At 47.3% G+C, this 20,883-nt stretch overlaps 1 protein-coding gene across 1 annotated transcript in view; it reads right to left on the bottom strand.

Annotated features, from left to right (window-relative positions):
* The window catches only part of Mob2 (MOB kinase activator 2), a 61,316-nt gene that overhangs the window by 27,859 nt on the left and 12,574 nt on the right, over positions 1–20,883 (bottom strand). The window lies entirely within an intron of this gene.

The following is a 20,883-nucleotide window of genomic DNA, read 5'->3' as shown; positions in this document are numbered from 1 at the left end:
TTCCAGGGAGATCCAATGCCCTCCTCTAACCTCTTTGTGCACCATGCATATACATGGTGCACAGATATAAATGAGGAAAAAGTGATCTATCTATCTATCTATCTATCTATCTATCTATCTATCTATCTATTTATCTATCTATCTATCTATAATCTAAAAATAATTTTAAAACTCAACTAAATCTGATTTTTAAAAAAAAAGAAAAAAAAAAGAAAAAGAAATGGGCACAGACACATTAGCTCTCACCATAGCCCCCCAGGGCTCACACAGGACCCCTGGAAAGTGAACAGACTGCTTTCCTCTCAAGTTTGCCCTTGGCAGGGAAAAAAACAAAAAACAATCTGAAGTCACTGAAAAATAACTAATGGGGAAAGCTGCCCTCTTTTCAAAGCAAACACGCACTGCCTATGATGAACTTAGGTCCCAGAACCCTGATGCCAGCAGACACCTGAGTGGAGGGCTTAGCAAGACTGTCCAAGGAGGGGCTGCACACACCAAATGAGAAGACTCTACCTAGCATTTGACTTGAAGAAGAAGTGTGAGGGCTCTGACATGGTCGTCAGTCTTACAGACATTGTATAAACACTGAATCCTAAGGTCCAGCAAAGAAAACTGGAAGATGAGAACAAAGATCTTTTTCTTTTTCTTGTATCGATAGCAACTGGCATAGAGCTAGCACTGAGGAACATCCTCCTGTCAGAAATGCATGCACAGCACCCTTCCATCTCAGCGGATCTTCCTAACCCTGTAATAGCATCAGAGCAGGCATTTCCATACCCACAATGGGTGTTTAAAAAAAGACCCACTGCCGGGCGGTGGGTGGTGGTGCACACTTTAATCCTAGCACTCAGAAGGCAGAGGCAGGCAGATCTCTGAGTCTGAGGCCAGCCTGGTCTACAGAGTGAGTTCCAGGCTACACAGCCAAGGCTACACAGAGAAACCCTGTTTCAGAAAAACAAAACAACAACAACAACAACAAAAAACCCACACAGTCTTGTCCTAGTTTCCTTTCCCGCTGCTGTGATAAAAATACTGGGCAAAAACAACTTTACAGGATGTGGTACTTTGAAAGAAAATGGCCCCCAAAGAGAGTGGCACTACTGGGAGGTATGGCTTTGTTGCAATAAGTATGGTCTTGTTGGAGAAAGTGTGTCACTGTGGGGGTGGGCTTTGAGGTCTCATATATGCTCAAGCCATGCTCCGAGTCCCAGACCACTTCCTGCTGCCTATAGGTCAAGCAAAATGTGGGACTCTCAGCTCCTTCTCCAGCACCATGTCTACCTGCACACTACCATGTCACACCATGATAATGGACGGAACCTCTGAGAATGAAAGCAATCCCAATTAAATGTTTTCCTTTATAAGAGTTGCCGTGTCATGGCGTCTTCATGGCAATAGAAACCCTAACTAAGACACAGAAGAAAGGGCTTATTTGGCTTACCTGGTTACAGTCCATCACTGTGGAGGAAGTCAAGTCACCTAGTCATATGCAGTAAAGAACAGAGAGCATGAATCTATGCACTATTATTATTCAATTTCTCCACTCTTATACAGTCCAGGATCCAAACCCAAGGAATGGTCTGCCCACCTCAATTAAGATAATCAAAATAATCCCTTACAAACCTACGCACAGGCCACCCTTATTTACAAAATCCCTCATTTGACTCTCTTCCCAAGCAAGTCTAGATTGTGTTAAGTAGACAGTTACAGTTATCACACACCCAATTTCTTAAATTCCTAACCATATAGAATAGGGCTGTGGACATATGTCCATGGCAGACCTCCAACCATCTGGAGAAGCAGTGTTTTAACTCTAATCAACCAATCCCATTATAATCTTTTTCTTAAAAGTGTGGCCTAACAAAACTGAATCAGTTCATCTTTCTTCCATGTGGTGTTCAGGGAGGGCTGTACATGGCAAAGCTGTACTCATGCCCATGTGTGCATCTATGTGTGTCCTTCCCTCTCAGGCCCTCTCCATGCCATGAAGCCAGCCAGGCCAAGACCCCAAGTCATTTTGCTCTGAGGGCTTTGTGAAGGCTCCCCCAGGACTGAGGTCAGCTCTGAACCATTTTCTCAAGTGTTTTCCTTACTACATCTTGAAGCCCCTCACTCTCCTCACTACAGTCACACACTCAGGAGCTGCACACTATCTGCCTTCCCTCATCACCCCACCAGTAAGTCCCAAGAGGAAATATATCACCTGCTTCCTCCTAACCACCCCAACACCTACAGGAACAGTGGGAATGAGGTGGTACCATGAGTGTGTAAACTGACTTCACTGTGCTATTGGCAAATTTCCTCATTCAGCTTTTTACACAGTGGCACTCTAGACACACTCTTACTTCTGACTCCTATGTACATGACTGTCTAGGCTTCTGTCAACTTTCCTGCTAAAGAGGACTCACCACTGACAGCGTCAACGGTCAAATCTTGTTGGCCTATTGTTTTTCATTTGTGCATAACCGACACAAAAAGCACAAGGCTCCAGATGCGGCCAGTTTGCCCATGCAAAGAGAAAAGCACCTCGACATGCTTCCCGGTAGGCTTACAGCAACCATAGGCATAAAGTGCAAAATCAGCACCAACTGCACAGTCCAAGCTGAGGCATCAAGACCAAGGCAACCTAGGAGCCCCTTTGTATGACATTTCATCACAAGCAAATGAAGTGCTGAAGGTAGGCGGGCAGTGGCTAAGGGCGAAGCTAGGGATGGCTTCAGAAGCTCTTACTACTCTATATTGTCTCCTGGGGTGTGGTTCATGGCTACATGGGCTTGTCAGTATGTGTGCCCAAGCATATGCCTTAAATTGCTGAGTTGTTCTAAACATGTATTGCACTCCAGGAGAAAGGACACGCAGCACAGCTTCCACTAGGGGACAGCCTAGAGGCAGTGGCAAGTGCAAGGACAGTATAGAGAGTTCACTCAAGAGTCTAGGATAGACAAGGCAATCCCACAAAACTAGACTTGCAGATCTGGCTCCTCTGAGGTCTGAGAAGGGTCACTGCGAGATCAGGGAGGGAGATCTGGGAACTGCTGTGTTCTGCACAACCTAACACTCACAATGATGGTGTTGGAGCCATAGGATGGTGGCTTTTCTGCAGTGCCGAGATGGAGCCCAGGGCCTTGCATACACTACATCAATGATCTACTTCTGAGCTCCTCCTGCAGCTATGTGCCCCATTCTTCTCTAAGTGATTTTTCAGATAAAAAAATTCACAGTAGCAAAGATAGAAGAAAGGGGAAAAAGGTGTGAAAGGTAACAGTACTCCCTCTAGGTTATACCCTTTATGGTGGTTTGAAAGAAAATGGCCCCCAGATGGACTGACACTATTAGGAGGTGTGGCTTTGTAGGAATGGATGTGGCCTTATTGGAGGAAATGTACCACTGTGCGGTCAGGCTTGGAGGTCTCCTATGCTCAAGATACCACCCAGTGTCTCAGACCACTTCTGGTTGCCTGTGAATCAAGATGTAAGAACTCTCAGCTACTGCTCCAGCACCACAACTGCATGCAAGCCATCATGTCACCACACTACGACAACAATGGACTAAACTTCTGAAAATATAAGCTACCCCAATTAAATGTCTTTCCTTTATAGGAGTAGCTGTGGTCATGGTGTCTCTTCACAGCAATAGAAACCCTAACTAAGATGCCCCCAGGGTGGATGGGACATCCTGTATCCAAACACTAATACTCAAAACAATTGGGCTAGATCCTGAGTAAGATGTCATTGTCCCACTGATGAACAATGGCCCAGAAGCAACCTAAGAAAAGCCTCAACTGTTTACCAACATCCTAGAAGTCACAAGAAAAGGAGCTGCCATACAGGCTGGAGGGAGACACAGGGAGAGCTTTTAAGAACTAGCTTACTTACCAGCATCATTCACCAGAGGAGAGGAAACTGTGTGAGGCAGAGGTTGGTAGCTAAGGCAGGCCTTCCCTTACACTGGGGTCTGACCTGTTCCACATGGTTTCCTATACTGACTGGCAGTGCAGCACTGGAGCCTTTATCCTTGACCCCCTCCAAGAGGACAAGCACACAGGGAAAGGAGGCAACCATATTTACATCCATGTGGCCAGGGTGATGTTCCTGTGCCAGAACTCCATAGTCCTTCACCAGAAATCCTGTGCTTGGCTCATGAGACAACTCCACTACTACTCAAGATGAGATATTCTACAGAAGGAGCAGCTGCTGTGAGCTCCACCCTTAAACCTACCACTGTTCCCACAAGCCAGCCAGTGATGCTGGAACTCAGCACCTGTTTCTTCATGTGTTGAACTGAGGAATACAAGGACAAGGACATCCTTTCCCAAGTCAGGAGGAGCCTCCCTTCCACAGTTGTCAACCTGGAACCTGGAGAGGATAGGACAATGTAAAATACAGAAAGGAGTAGGCAGCAAGCCAGAGTACCTCAGCTCCAAGAGGAGGCCAAGTGTGCCTTGCAAACTGACACAACTCAGCCACAAGAAATTAGGAAGAGCCCCACTTCCAAGGTAGCAAGTAGAGGACTCACAGGGGCCAGGCTACAGGCCAAACACCCTCCTAAAGGTGAGGCACTGATTGTGAGGAAGCAGCAACAAGGTAAGGTTGGAAAGAAAGAACTGCCTAGAACAATCGAGAGGGAAGAGGAGGAAGGCCAGAATTCTAGGACAAATTTAGAAGACAGGGAAATGCACCACCATGCTACCCAAATCCTGTTTCAAGCTCATGTCCCACCCAAAATTCGAAAATTAAAGAGGCTCTTGGGGGCTACAGTCATCCTGTCTGACCCAGCTGTTGTACCAACAAGAGGGCAGGGGTACTAAGGGGTCTCCACATCTCTTCCTTTCTGATGCCCTACACTCACAGACTACTACACATGACAAGTGAGAAAGAGGTCTAGGGAGGAAGGAAGACTTGTGTTCATGGCTAAAGCATGCCTTATACTGGAGAAGCACAGAACCAGCTCTAGGTTCACCTACAATCACAGGTGGGCCCTACACTCACCAAGCTGACTGTTCATATTCCCAGGAGTTTGTAGGTTCCAAAGCCAAGTCCATTCACTGCAGGAAGACTGTAACATCCTGCCTATCACACACCCTTGGCATGTCACCAAGATGTACAGGCTCTGAGCACAGGCAGTCAGGAAAGGGTAATGGCCAACTCTGCCAAGCTGCCCCTCCCTGCCTGGTGGTATAAAAACCTCAGCTGCAAAATTTAGCCCGGCTCAGTCCCCAGGAAGGAGGCAGAGAGCCCTACACAAGAGGGAGGCAGCAGCTCTGACACAACTGGCCAGATGGATAGAGCTGCTCAGAGCCTGCCAGGTGCCTGCTCCCTGAGTACTGGGTTATGAGGCCCTTCCAGTTCTGTCCTTCCACATTACATGCCAGGCAAGGAAGCTCCCACAGAGGCTTTATTTGGTACTCCAACCTAAAAAACTGAAAATCAATAGAGTTTTGGTGGTTTTTATTGTTTCCAAAAGGAAAGTCTGAAATACAGAAACACAGAGAAGTAGGACTTTCAGAGAGAAATATAGAGAAACTGCCTATCAGAGGAAAAGGAAAAGGCATCTTCATGGAAGGATAAAAGGCATCTCCAGAAGGGAATGCAGAAGATTCCAATGCAGGGAGCTCCACTGAGGACTGGTTACTGCTTTCTCCCATCAGGAACATGACCTGACGCAGGTGGGAAAGCCCAGGCCCACGGCTGCAGCAGTGCAGCTTCAATCACACAGCATGATATACACCCCTTCTAGGGCTCTGCCTGGCCTGGGGCTCTAAGGAGAAGGAGTCACAAATCACCAAGTGGATTCTAAGACCTGAGAGGTTAACTTAGTATCTGGCACTGTCCTTGTTTGTGGTGTCACAAATACCAGGTGAGAGGTGCCAAGGAGAACCAGCAGGCCTTGTCAGGGCTCTACCAGTCTTGGTTATTTTGTACAGGGAAATATTGGGTGGGCAGAACAGGAGGAGGCTGGCACTCCAAATACACAGGACATTGGTCCTTCACTGGCCACCCGTTCCACCAGCTGCAGGTCACCAGGCAGGCGTCAGGCTGTCCCCTCAAAGGCACATTCCTCTCTAATTAGAAATATTTTTGTCTTTAAAGATGGAGAGGAGGCATTAGATGTGGGAGTTGCCTGTGTTCTGAAAAAGAGGGGAACAGCAGAGCAGGTGCCAGGGACTATCCTTCACATTTTTCAAGGAGGCAGCAACTGAGAGACTGTGGCTTCCAGAGGAGATTCTTAGCATACAATACCTGTGGAAGGGCTTGATAACACTGCCAGACACCTCACCAGCCAGTCGACAGGGCAGTTAACCAGTCACCACCTCACTGACCCTGGCCCAGCCTTGGCCCTCTGCCAGAGAAAGCCTTCTCAAAGCCAAGCTTGCTCAAGTCACTCTTGGATCCACGTCTCCAAAGCCAATCTTGATCCTTTTCCTACTGATGTAACACACTAATACCTGGGTAGGAAATTTATAATAGGCTCATTCAGCTCCCCACTCCTGAGTCCAAGAAGCTAGCATTTGGTGAGGGTCTCCATGCTATGGCATCCATAGCAGAAAGTAGAAGGGCAAAATGGCAGAAAATAAGCAGAAGTATGCATAGTACTAGCACTTAAACCAGAGCAGTGCCTGTCTTGCTCTGGCTACTCAGACTTCCAACGGCCTCTAAGACCTACCATGACATACATGTGCTAGCCTACACAGGCCTTCTTCAAACCCCAGCATTTGCCATACCCTCTGCCAAGAAGGCTCCCACTTCCCTCCTGCAGATCTCTATGAATCTTCCCAAGGTTACCCAAGAATGCTGTCCAACTTATCCTGCCTGATCTGTAGGTTGTCACCTGCATCCTAGAGAAGGGCCCAAGCAGCAGGGGGACAATTTCACAGGTTCAAGTGTTTGCAAATCAACACCAAAGAGATGTCTACCCCACCCAAAAACAGTAATAAAAAGCAAGGAAGAAAATAGATACAAGTAGGATGGGGCAAGCAAAAGGCCAACAAACAAAAGAAAAGAAGAAACAACTAAAGACAATGGCTATCACTATCTTCCATTACAGCAGGCCAGGCATTCCCTGCCCAGAGGTTACCACACAAAATGCTTCAGCATGCACAACATGAAGACCCATGGTCCAGAAAGTCTAGATTTTAGCAATTTATCACAAACATTCAAACTCAGAATAACTTACAAATGAGACTGAATAAAGCACTGATTACAGAATGATACACCAGAAAGAGCAAGAGAGCCCTTCCCCTCATGAGGGCTACAAGTCTGCTTTTTCACATGTATAGAAGCTGGTGATGAGGCTGTGCCATGTGGTAGGTCTGGGCTATCAGGGACATCCATCTCCACTCAGGTAGACTCTAGTGCATCCAGTACCTGTCATGCAGATGCCCAGGGCAGATGGGTTGGCTCCACATCTGCCCCACTTCCCAGTCAGCAACCAGGCCTAAAGCAGAGGCTTTGCTCCAGGTCTATCCCATAATAAGTGCTATTGTGACCCTGAAGGTCAGGGACTCCACCTTGTCCAAGTTAATGGACCACATCAGAGTCCTGGCTTAAGGTTTCAAAACTGATGTAGTTGTAGTAGCTCAGTAGTAGGGTACTTTCCTTGCTTGCACAGGCCGTGGGTTCCCACCCCAGCACCAAAAGAAAAAAAAGGAAAGAAACTAAGAAAACAAAACAAAATCAAAACCCTGATATACTGTTTGCATAGAGATTTGCCCCAGTACCAAGGACCAAGAGTACAGCTCTGACACCCAAGTGCGTTCTCTATCCCCTGAGCAGGGCTGCCAATCATTGTCTCTCTGATAGACAAAGGGGAGGATGCAGCAAGCCAGGGCACTGGAGATGAGGCACACAAACCCATCACAGGCCACTACTGTGTACCCATCTCACACTCGTCACACACAAAATCCTGCTACCACTTTCAGGTGGGTTTGTGATTCAGAAGCCCCTCTCCCTCTGGTGCAGAGCCACCAGGCACTCTGTGAAAGGGGATAATAGCTGACCATAATCTTTAAGCAGGGTTGCTAACTAAATAGGGTCGATGATGTAGTAAACTATAAGCCTTTCCTCTGGGTGCTCCCTTCAGAAAAAAAACACCTAAATGCCATTCCCATGATGAGCCAAGAGGATTGTGCCTGCATAACAGAGCCCCGAACTCAGGTAAGAACCAGACATAAATAGAATGGACATATTTTCTATGACTATCCTGACTGCTCTTGAGATGTAGGAGTGGTCACAGGCAGCCTGGAACCAAACAAAATACAAGCAATGAGGATGGTGGATCAAAATAAACAAGGCCAAAATGATCCAATTAGAATAATCTCTTTCACTCACTCAGTTGTCAGAGATGAAAATACTAGTGTCATCCTAAGCTGGCACAGGGGAGCACTGAGTCTCTCTCACCACTGCAGGGACAAGGCACAGGTCTTGGGGTCTGGCTCCTGGGTCACATGTGCATATGTGTACAGACACACCTAAGGGTGTGGGCTGCTAGGCGCTGACCCCGATGCCAGCTCCACATTTGTTTTGGATATGTTCTCATTATGCAGAGCTTTCTCCAGCCTTCTCTCATTAACCCCACAGCAACTCAGGAGAGGCCACCAACCACATAGAAAAGGCACGTTCCAATAGTTAGGCCACTGTGAACAGGATCACTGTGGGGTCCTAAGTGGTCAAGAGTGCCCTCTAGTGGAAACAAGGCCCAGACTAGTCTGCTTGCAATGACACCCTAGTGTGGAGTGGGGTGACACACATAGGGATGGGACAAGCTGACATGTGGATAAATAGCCAGTCCTTCTCAATCAGCTTTGGTGGGTTCCACATGGGCCACCCTGGTCTGGGCTAGCAGGTTCAAAGCCTACAATCCTTTAAGGCCTTCAGAGAATTAGAGACCACAGGCATTGATATACAGTGGTTGCAGGGTCCTGAGGAAAAAATAAGGTTGGGTTAGTCATTTCTTGGACACTGCCTGAATGTTCTTCAGAAGCCCTCCATGCAGGCTAGGTGGGCTTTGGAAAACCAGACTTCCTGTGCTCATCAACCTCTGTGATTCACCTTCCCACTTGTGAAGTGAGAACAATGGCTCAGGTATGTTCAAGGGAGCAGAGTTCAACATTTTTCTAGAAATCTGGCAATATCCCTGGACACCCTTGGCTGAACCTGGACCTGGAAATGGAAAGGCCATCAGTACTTGAAGAGTTTCTGGACAGACTGAGGTAGCGTTTCAAATCTAACAGAACCCTAGCTGAGGTAACTTGTCTGGGCAGCTACCTCTGAACAGTCACATGAAAAGGAATCTTCCAGCTGCCAAACAGATGATGCCAAGCACTAGCTACATTGACAGGACCATCTCTGTCCTATCCCCAAGGCAAGCCTAACACAACAAGCCACCTCTGTACCAGTAGCTAGTTCTGCTTGCAGAGATACACATCTATGAAGCACTATGATCACCTGCTGGCTCTCATCTTCCGTCCCTGCACCCTACTCCTGATCATGCAGGCCTTCTGTGTCCCACTTCTCTGTGCTCCTTCTCTACCTCACCCTTGCTCATCTTACTCTTGCCTTATAGCACGGCTAGACCTATTTCCTATGCTCACTGCCCAACTGACATCTCCCTGCCTAGGTATCTCATGCCACAGTGAACAATGAGAGGCTGCCGCCACAGTAAGTGTGTGGAAGGTGATCACAACCCCAACAAGCCACACTTAGGAGGTAGAACCCTCCCTGCAGCATCAGAGTGGTCTTTCCTGCAGCATCAGAGTGGTCTTTCGAAAACACTTATCTGGTCATGCTGAACCCAGGAAGGCTGTTGTTTTAGTGTCTGCCAAGGTATCTGTAGTCCTTTGCATGTGGCTTTCACTTGTCTTGGAAAACTATATCTAGCTTATTTTCCTCTGTGTACCTCCCAAGTTTCCCTGTTTCAGGCTTCCATTTTCAGAAGGGTTAAGTTATGAGCCTTGATGTCTATCGACTACATGCGTTACCTACACCCTGCAGCACTGAGGCAAGGCTTAAGAAACATGCTGGGACCACTTTGCAAACTGCAGACAGCAGCAGGGAGCCAGGGCAGGGCCAGGGGACACATACATGAGGGCTCCAGTAGGCACTGAAGCTGAGCAGGAGACTGGCTCAAGATGGAATAAGGTGTTCATAAGTATAGTGAGAGCCATATCAGGTGACAGACCTTCAACCCAAGAATGGCTTACAGCCAGGCAGTGGTGGCGCACACCTTTAATCCCAGCACTCAGAAGGCAGAGCCAGGCAGATCTCTGTGAGTTCAAGGCCAGCCTGGTCTACAGAGTGAGTTCCAGGACAGGCTCCAAAGCTACAGAGAAATCCTATCTCAAAAAAAAAAAAAAAAAAAAAAAAAAAAAGAATAGCTTACAGATATATGAATCTTAAACTTGCACTTCTGAAAGGCAACTAGGTCAGCACCTTCACTCGGAGAGCTGGAAAACTGAGAGAAAAGACAACATGTGCCTTGACTTTCTTGGGGGTGCCAGGGAGCCACAAGAGACACTTCTTCATAGATCTCTACCTAGTGAGAAAAGCAGACAAGGGAAATATCCTGTGGTATCCAGGAGCATCCAAAGACTTCATGCATCCTGCCAATGACCAGTGGCTGACAGCACCACCATAACTGAAGAAGTACCTACACTGGTAAAGGAGTCTGGTCCTTTGCCAAGATGCCTATGGACAGTTAGCCCAAGCAAACAGAAATACTGTGAAAGGCACAGTACAGAGGCAGTCATACAGCAAAACCAGTTTCCTCAACAGAGAAGTACAAAGAAGCTGCTCCTACAGCTTCGATGGCACCTGGCAACACCAACAGAGCCACCCATGGGATTTATCTGGGTCTCACATAAAAGGGAGGCAAGAAGAGAGTGAACATGAGAGGGAGGGATGTGTAAAGGGAAAGAAAAGGGAGTGAAAAGCTGGAAGAGAGAAAGAAACAGGACAGATATATGGGAGGGTCTTTGAAAATGTGAACACTGAGAGAAGATTCCGTGACTAGAATGGTGGCACACATCTGCAATTCCACCACTTAAAGCAGGCAAAAGCAGGAGGATTAGGAGTTAAAAGCCAAGCTGGGTGATAAATTGAGATCCTATCTTAAAACAAAACAAAAACAAAACCACTCTTCATCTTTCAGAGATGTACACTGAAATACTTACAAGAGAACACTAAGACTTCGATATGTTTGGGCAGTGTTGGGAGAACATATAGTTCAGTAATAAAGTACCTGCTCACCTTGTGAGGCCCTGCGTTTGCTTCCCAGCACCACATATAGAAATAAAGCTCATCAAATGCTTGGACAGGAAGGGAGAGCTACAGAAAGAGAGCAGGAATTGGCTACAAGCTAATGCCATCAACACCATTCTCTGATTCTGTGGCCTGGGCAACATTCCACATTAAGGGCTGTGCCCTTCAGCTTCTTGGGCTTCATTAGACTCCCACAGAGATATGATCTGGACATGACTAGAAAGGGTGGCACTGTATCAAGGGAGGAGAGGAGAAGGGGAAAAGGGGGCAGGTCCAAAACTCTCTCAGGCTCACCTTTCCACTGTACCATACACCTTGACCCAGCTCTCCTGAACCCAGGACATCCATTTAGTGACTCTTCTGCCAGTACAATTAGCTCATTACAGACCTGAAAGCCCTGCCTGGTCTGCCCTCGGAGCTAGCCTTGTAATGAGACCACAGCCACTTCCTTCCTCACAAGCAGCTTCCACAGGAGAAAAGACCCTTCTGAGTTCTCCACCCCCACCAACCTCAGGACACAACTTAATGTAGCCAGTCACACCCACCACACTTCCTGAACAACAGCTGTGGAAACACTTACCATGGGTGTATGCAGAGGATGACAAATCTAGAAGCAGCACGTTCTCATTAATGTATTCCCACACCCATACACACACAGTTGAAGTCACTAGAGCTCCCACTAGAAAAAGGTGGCAACCAAGGACCCAGAGGTAGTCCCATGGCAGGCATGCAAGGGCCTGGGGTAAAATATGATTTGAACTCCTGAAGGCTCTCCATCCTATGCAGGCAATTGGCCTAAGACTTACAGGCTCTCATTTCTGAAGAGCTCCCAGATACCTCCCTAGCTCTCCTAATAGGGGAGGAGCTTCCTGCAGGGGATCTAACACACTTAACAGGTCCACATCTGCCTAGTACTCACACAGCGAATTCCCTTTTGTTTTCTCACAAGCTCTAGTCTATGCACATACTTGCCCTGATGGAGTTCTAATGGTTCAGGGCAGTGGGTGAGTGAAGGCAGAAGTCAGTGTCTAGAGTTGAGGAGGTATGACAGAACAGTTCAGGTGGGCAACCCTAACCAGGGAAGGAGAAAGAATTAAGACATGAGTAGATCCAGGATCCGCCTCAGGTTCCTCCTGAGCTGACCCCTACGCACAAAGATCAGACCATAGCACCTAGATCCTGTGGCCCACAGGATCTAGACAGAAAGGTGAAGACAGAGAAGGTAAAAGATGCACCTGCTTGCTCTCTGAACACAGACCAGACCAGACACAAAGTGAATGAGAACCCGAATCCAACTCTGACCTGGGAGGTAAGTTGGTTATATTCCCAATGGAGCTGTCTTTCAGCCCCAGCCACTGCAAAAACTTGCCATAGATATCCTGTCACCCATGTGGACAGGGACCTTCAGAATGAGGGAAGAGGAGGTGGTCAAAGTAGTGGCCTGACTTTCTGCTCTGCCCCAACGCTAAGTGTTTGCACACCAGGCAGTGCACAATGAACTGCAGCAATGTGCAGGGCTAGCAAGGAAGAACCAGGGCCCTAAGCTACCATGGATTACAGATAGGACACGGTCTTTGTACACCATACCCACCACAGGTGGCAGAGTCTCTTACAACCTGGTAGTTTTGATGCCCTGGGGCCCATTTATATTCAACCTCTGCAGTGAGTTGGTGTCTTTCCAAACCATTCAAGAAGGCCCTTAACTCTCATTCACAAGGATTTATGAAGAAGGTAGCCATGAATTGCATGTTCAGAGTCTAGTTACCAGAGGCTGGCATGGCTCTCCTGAATACCTGAGGAGCCCTCTAAGACAGATGGTGAGGCTCTGTCTTATCAGACACCTTGAACAAGCTACATGTATGGGAAGGGCCCTTTTGCCTCTCTAGAGTGCCAGTCAAAGCTGGGTAATGGCAACAGAGGAAGCATTGATGTGTGTCTTCCCCAGTCCAGCACCATGAGACCATGGTACAAAGAACCCAAGAATTAATTGCTTCATCCAGTTTCCAGGGGGAGGCTGGCATGTGAAGCCCACAGGAAGAAATATTACAAGTATAGGCTCCAGTGCTGGAGAGAGAATCTGAGCACATAGTGGATACAAGCAAGCAAAGGAATGTAGACCTGCATCATTTCTGGACAGTCTCTGGCCATGCCAACAGAATAATAGTAAAGACAGATTGTGGCATTAGCCAGAGACACAGGACACAAGTCAGAGGGTAAGCTGCTACCAAACATGAGTGAGTATTCTGGAAACTGGAAAGTATTCTGGGTTGTGCCAGGCTGAGGAACACCAGCAAGATTAGTGTGGGCTCTCGGAGTGCAAGTATGTCACAGCAGATTTTATAAAAGCTATGTAACATTTGGGCATGATGCACACTCCTGTAATACCAGCAATGAGGAGGGAGAGGCACAATTGGGTGATTCTATCTCAAAATAATAAATAAATAAATATATGTTATATAAGGCCAAATGAGGTGGCTTATACCTGTAATCTTAGCACTAGGGAAGCAAAGGTAGGAGGACCAGAAGACCACTTTGTCTCAAAAAACAAACAAAAAGCTATACTAGGCCATATGTGATGGCTTATGCCTATAACCATAGCACTCAGGAGGTAGAGGCAGGAGGATCAGAGACTCAAGGCCAGCCTCAAATACATACCAAGTTTGAGGCCAGTCTGGACTACATTAGATGCTGTTTCAAAGAAAAACAAACAAGAAAGGTCTCACTGAAATCAAACTTCAGGTCAGGTGCAGTGGTGTACATACTTTCAATCATAGGCGGAAGCAGGTAAATCTGTCAGTTTGAGGTCAACCTACATAGAGAGTTCCAGGACAGCTAGGCCTACACAGTGAAACCCCGTCTCAGATAGATGATAGATTGACTGACAGACAGACAGAACGAACCAGAACTTCATGATAAAGTTGTGCTGGAAAAGGAATCTCAACTAGGACAGTGTCTAGAAATGGATTTCAGAACCACTAGCCTCACACTTGGTTTAACCATCAACGATGCAAGGACTGCCATGATTCACAAGAGCAGCAAAGGTGGCCCAGGGTTACCATCCAAGCATCTTGCACATCCCATCTTTTTTCTCCTTTCTATTCTGTTCTCTTTTCCTGTCACCAGAGCAGAAACTGGCCTCTAAGGTCTCACATACTAGTGTGTGAACATATTTCAACGTTAGTGCAGCTTTCAGGGAGCAGCTTTGCCCCTAGCCACTACAATGGATATGCCCTGAGGTAAAGGCCCGTAGGACTGAGAGCAGAGTTCCCTCTGGCTCCTTCCATTCCTAAGGACCCCTGTGCTCCCCCCCCCCCCCCCCCGTTGTCATTCTTCAACCACAAGAACAGACACACTGAGGCTATCGCCCTACTCTAACACCATACCCTACCCTCATTTGTGAGCCTTCAAAGTGACTTCAGATCAAATTCAAAGCCATTTTAGTCTGAGTGGGGGTTGTATTGAACAAGGAAAGAAAGTCTGATCCCTTAGTTAGGTCTTTCAGTGTCATGGCCCTCAGACATTTACATACCAGAACAACACATTCAATTCCGCGTTGGGCAAATAAAGTCACTCTCAAGCTTAGGGAAGAAAGGGTTGTTCACATGTGCACATATATGTATATGTATATATGTATACACACCAGTTTCCTTGCCAGCTAACTCCTCAACATCACTGCTAAAGCCGGGAGACCACAGACTGACATCTAGAACAGGCGGAAAGAACATCACACATGGACTGTAGCTTTTAAGACTGCAGGACTGAGGGAGGCCCACAAGCAGAGTGTCATCAGAAAGGCATGGAAGGCCTGCTGAAGGTAGAGAGACTGGTCAGAAAGTCCAGGAACAGAGAGATTCTAGAACATTTGCATAAGTGCCAGGGAAACTAACCAGCACTAACATCTGGGGGCTGCAAATGGTTGTTGTTTTACTTTTGTTAATTTGTTAATAATTTTCTTTTGTTTTTGAGATTATAATATAATTAAATCCTTTTCCCTTTTCCTTCCTCCCTCCAAGACTGCTCATATACCACTCCTTACTCTCTTTCAAGTTATGGTCTCTTTCTTCTTTGTTATTACATGCATATACATATATATCCCTAAATATAATCTGAATCTCTCTATGTAGCTGTCCCCAGACTTATTATGTAAACCAGGCTGGCCTCAAACACACAAAGATCTCTCTGCCTCTGCCTCCCAAGTGCTAGAATCAAAGGTGTATGCCACTACACCCAACTCACCCACAGGTTTTTAAAATGTCTATTCCAATTTCCAGGAGACAATAATGCCTGAGTGTGCTCTCCTATCCCAGAAGCCACAGGGAGGTAGACATGCTGTTTACTAAAATGGCTTTTGTAGGTTCAGGGTGCATGGCCAGATGGCCGCAAAAAAGATAGAGAAGTACACAACTCGAAAAGTAACAGGGCCTAAGAAGAAGGGTAATTTAATAAGAGAATCACTCTGCAAGTCTGGGCATATACTGTTCATGTTATGTTCTGGCTAAAGACATTTCCTACTTCCCATCACTGATCCTTTGTCACTATAGGAAGTGCACTTGGTTTCCTATGTAAATAATTTCCTCTGTCAAGTTTTAGGTTAATAATTTGGTTGGAACCCACTCTGCATGATCTCGGGCCACTGAGGCTTCCTGAGACCTGGTCCATTTGGGTCCATGCTCCTGAGTGCATGAAGGAGTGTGGCCAACAAGCTGTCAATTCATTACTAACTTTGAAGAAGATCTAACTGAGCTGCCAGACAGGGTCCCTCCTCAGCAGTAATGTCCACCCCTACATCACTGATCAGATGGAGTGCTTAGCTCTCCAACATCTTTCAGCAGGCCACCACCAGGGCAACTCTGCACCTTTCCCAGAGGTGCAGGACCCAGAAAAGAGGAAGGACAAAGTTGGGCCAAATTTAAACTCAGGTGCCCCCTCTTGTCTTGGACCTGAGGCTCCTGGCACAGAAGAACTAGAGGTAAAGCAACTGGGAGCCAGAAAAGTCCACACAGGGTCTTCACTCATGAGACAAAAGGCTGAGGACACACATAAGCATAAACCAGGTGTCCTGCCAGCCAGGCTGTAGTGTGTTTGGGGCATACAAGATGAGGGTGAAGGAGGCAAAGGGATTTATCAAAAGTCTTTTAAGCAGGAAGGAGGTGTGTTCAGTTCCCTCTAGTAGCTTCCTGAATCAAAGACTAGGACATAGGTCCTCTCTACTCCAGGTGTCTGTGATAGCCTGGAGCCACAGAGTGGGTCATCCCAGGAAACAGTGGGTCTTATAGGTTTCTAGACTGGGTCTGTGGCTCGGACCCAGCCCAAGGCAGACAGGGCACTATACAAACCCAGGGACCTTCCCATATCTAGAGTCCCAATCTTAAAGGAGTTGGCCCAGGACTGCCTAAATGGCAGCTCATAATCACCTGTTATTCTACGTCCAGAAGATCTGTTGTCCTCTTCTGACCTCCCTAGGTACCAGGCATACACATGGTGCACAGACAAATATGCGGGTAATATACCCAAACACAAAAGTTAATTCATTAGTAAGAAAAATTTTTAAGGACAAGGCGAGACAAAACTATACCCACATTAATGTCCCTGTCAGCCACATCTGGCAGAGACAGCAGCTTCAGAAGTGCAGGAACAAGGGGTTTGGTTCTTTCCCTTTTTGGTCCATGAGTTAGATGATACAGAGACAGCAGAGACCATTAACAGAGACCTGGGACAGCTGTAGGTGTCACCTAATCTCACCTTTGGACTATTAGCTAAAATGCAGCAGTTGGTCTGTGGTCAAGGCAGGCTGACTTAGGAATCACCAAGCTGAGGTGTACAGAAAGGTCCAAGAGACATTCATCTTTCTGAGGTAGAGCAGGGCAACAGCATCACTGGAGTGATCCAACACCCCACCTCACTGTATCTGTGGGCACAGCCAGCCTGCACAACACCTCCACCATCACCCCCCAGGGCTGACAAAGAGCCCCCAATACTGCCCCTCTTTCCCAGTCATTGTGGAAACAACAGCTACTGAAGCCTTCATCATCACACCTGCCTCTACAACCAGGACCTCTACTGGAGCAGAGACAATCACCATCTAGCAGCTAAGGACCTACATAGCAGGTATAGTGAGAGAGACCCAGACCCATCCCAACAGCCCAACATCACAGTTCCTGAGTGACAAGCAATTGTAGCCTCTCCATGGGACAGACAAGGCAGAACCTCTGTGTTCCTAGACTGGCCAGCCCTGCCTCAATGTGCATTACTATTTGTAAAAAAAAAAAAAAAAAAAAAAAAAAAGAGGCAGACCTAAGTGGAAGGCACTAGTAGCTGCCCTGCCCTACTCTGCCACTGCTCTGCTTTTACATCACTCCAACACATGCCCCAGGCAAGGGCTGAACCACTGTCTGCCTGTAACACTGAGCACCAGTGCACACAGCTGATCCACTCAACCCACAGAACACCTAAGACAGGAAGGAGCCTATTGGGAGAAGGCAGCTGTAGGTCCCACCTAGTATTGCCAGACTGCACTTTTACTGTACTGTATATCATGGGCATAGACAGAACAGGCTTCCTACCTAGTCCTTCTGCTGGGGGCTCCAGGCCCAGAACAGTCGTTCCAAATCCTGTATGAGCAGAAATGTGAGCTCCAAAGGCTCCTGGTGAGCACCCAGATGGCAGCAGAACCTGTGCCATTGGGGTTTCCCACATAGCCATCTAGAGGGACAGGGAACATTTGGCTAGGAAACCCAATGCCCTGCTACATTCCTAGGAATGGTACTTAAATACTTAGGACCAGAGTGTCCAGTAAAACAGAAGCTGATCCAGCAAGCAGACTGCTCTCAAACCTACTCCTTATGATGTACAGACCATCCCATAGGGAAAAAGTCAAGTGTAAACACCCATGGACCAATGACCATAGCATTTAGTCAACCATCAAATATGGTGGCCCTGGAAGTTCATGACAATCACATGGCACAGCCAGACTTCACTGACTTCCCCATGACTCTCCTTGCTGCTGTGAGTGGTAGAGACAGATGCCCTCAGCCTAACCTACCCACAGTATCTACCTTGGCATTTATCTGTCTCTTAAGAATCAGCCTATGACAAATCCTAATACTCAGAACTAACACCCTACCATATAGAAAACCTATGCCTGAACCTGTAGCAGAACTAAGGGTGCCAAGCACCACCTCAACCAAGACAGAAAACATTTTCACAGACACAGCAGAATGTACTGGAAAAAAAGATTTTGTGACCCTCCTGTTGACAGTGTCACTTCTGGAGAGGGCTCTGGCCTCCCGTTTTGGATAAGGAGATGTTGCAATAAATGTTCCTGCATTTCCAAGGCATAAAAACAGACAAGTCTCCTGCCTATAACTCAATGCAGCCCTGATGCCTACCTTGAAGGGGGGGCAGGCAGGCAGACAAAGGGACTCAACCAACACCACTCTCTGCATAGCAGCAACAGCACAGGCTCTGCCTGAGTGTGGAAGAGATAAAAGGAAGTGAGTCCAGAGAAAAGACAAAACAAGCATGCAGAAGACATTTATCAAGACAAGGATGGCATAGGAAAGGGGATCACAATCAGTACTGCTGTCACAGAGGGAGAGATGCTACCTTTATGAGACAGAGCCACTGCTGGTATGAGTCCTCAGTCAGGTACAGAGAGGCAGCCAGAAAGCAGCCTCAGTTCAGAAGAAGGCCCTGTGACATTGGCCACCATGCTGTTTACCCAGGGCATAGAAGGAAAATCACTGGGTGATAAATGCCTAACAATCTATGGCAAGAAGTAAATACTTCTGACCACTGAGGGAATACCCAGGCTGTATACCCATCTGTACCCCATAAGCACAGACAAATGGGAGGGTGTTTGTGTGCCATCCAAGGCCCTGAAGGTCTCTTGTCCCTTCTACCATTCCAGTATCACCTCCAACAGCTAAGAGGAGGACAGGGACAAAGGACTGGGAAGAGAAAATCCTGCCCTGGGATGGGAGTAAATGTCAGTGGCCAAAACAGATGACAGAAGTCAGGGAGTTGGAGCCATTGGTTAGAATCAACCTTGGTGTCATTCAGAATGGCTCAGAGCCCTACTACCACAGTCCACTGAGCTTCCGAGATGTATCCAGGGCCCACTACACTCACCTGGTCATATCAGTTGGTAAGTGTTCTCTTGAAAGACAATGAGAAATTGTTGTAGGCCTTCCATAATATCCCGTACCCAGCCAGCACTTTCTCAAAACTCCCTGCAGCCTCAGCACTCAACACATAAGGGCAGTGTTGTGTTAAGAGCAAATAGGCCTTGAATTCCTGACGGAGGAACTAAACAGTACACACTTTCAACAACTAGGGGAGGGGAGCAGGCTGTAAAGAAGGTAAGGTACAACAAAAGCAAGAGCATCCCTCAAGGGTCAACGAAGGAAAAGGCAGACACAGGGCCCAGCAGATGCCAGGTGTGTCATGACTATCCCTGTTATCCTTAATCCCTCCAGTCACCACTGCCTGGCCCCAGGCATCTCTGCCTCTGGTATAGATCCTCTGTTTCATGGCAGCTCTGAGTGGCAGGGATTCTTTGGCCCTATTCCACCCCATGGTTCCTGCCTTGACTTGTCTCTAGGAACCTACTCATGGATAACTCCTAATATTCAGAACCTTGTCCATACAGAGAACTCAATGCCCATCAAATGAAGACAGAACCAATCAAGGTAAAGTAGGCAAAGGCAAAGCAGATGATCACAAAAAGAAAACCACATGGTTCCAATGCTATGAAATGACACTGTTTTGCTTATTGCTAGCAGGAAAGGTAGGAGAAGCATGGGAAAATTGCTGTGGAATATGGTAGCAGCCACTCAAGAACCCATGGAAGCATCAGGTACAGCAGTGTGGCACCACCTGGTCTGGAAACATCCTAAATACCCAGCACAAGAAACAGGACAGAGTGTGGCAGCTTGAACCACCTAAGTGGTAGTAGGATCATTAGCTTTTGGTTTCTGGTTTTTTTGCTCTGCTTCATCTTTCTACAATAGACACATAATACCAATTTTCACAAGAGCAAAGATGCTGCTCCCTCTCCCATGACACCTATACAAGGTTTCAAAGCACACCCATCAGAATTCCACAAGCTCTGGGGAAACAGGACTGTGAATCCAACTGAGGGCTCTAAACATGCCTATGTACCCAGTTCCCGGGAGTGACACGACCACCAGCAAGTCTCTACTCTTCAGAGGTGGGCAGAGAAATCAATACTGCCCCCATTGTGAACACTCACTGGTCCAGCCCCGCCAAAACCCCATGGCAGCACCATGGACCACTAGAGAACAGCTCATCAGGACAGAGAAACTCACATTTCCAAGGACACGTGTGCCTCAATCCCACATTTCCAAATGGCCAGACGAGACCCCATTTCCACCCAGGACTGGCAGTGTTCTCCAGATTCCTGGCTCGGATTCTTTTCCCTCTGTGTCAACACATAAGCAGGACCCAGTGCCCTTCCTGTACCCTTTGTTCTTTGTCTTAAACAGCAACAATGCAACGTGGCAAAATGGCAACCTAACTTCCTCTGCTGGCTTCCCAGGTGCTACTACACTGTGTGGGGTGCCACTGCAAGGACTGACTTCTTTCTACCCTCAGTAAGGCAAAGATA

Source organism: Peromyscus californicus, unplaced genomic scaffold (assembly GCF_007827085.1).
Source record: "Peromyscus californicus insignis strain IS unplaced genomic scaffold, ASM782708v3 Scaffold_4__1_contigs__length_199733344, whole genome shotgun sequence".
Taxonomy (NCBI): Eukaryota; Metazoa; Chordata; class Mammalia; order Rodentia; family Cricetidae; genus Peromyscus; species Peromyscus californicus.
Note: the sequence above shows the minus strand (reverse complement) of the source record. Positions and strands in the feature narration are given on the sequence as shown.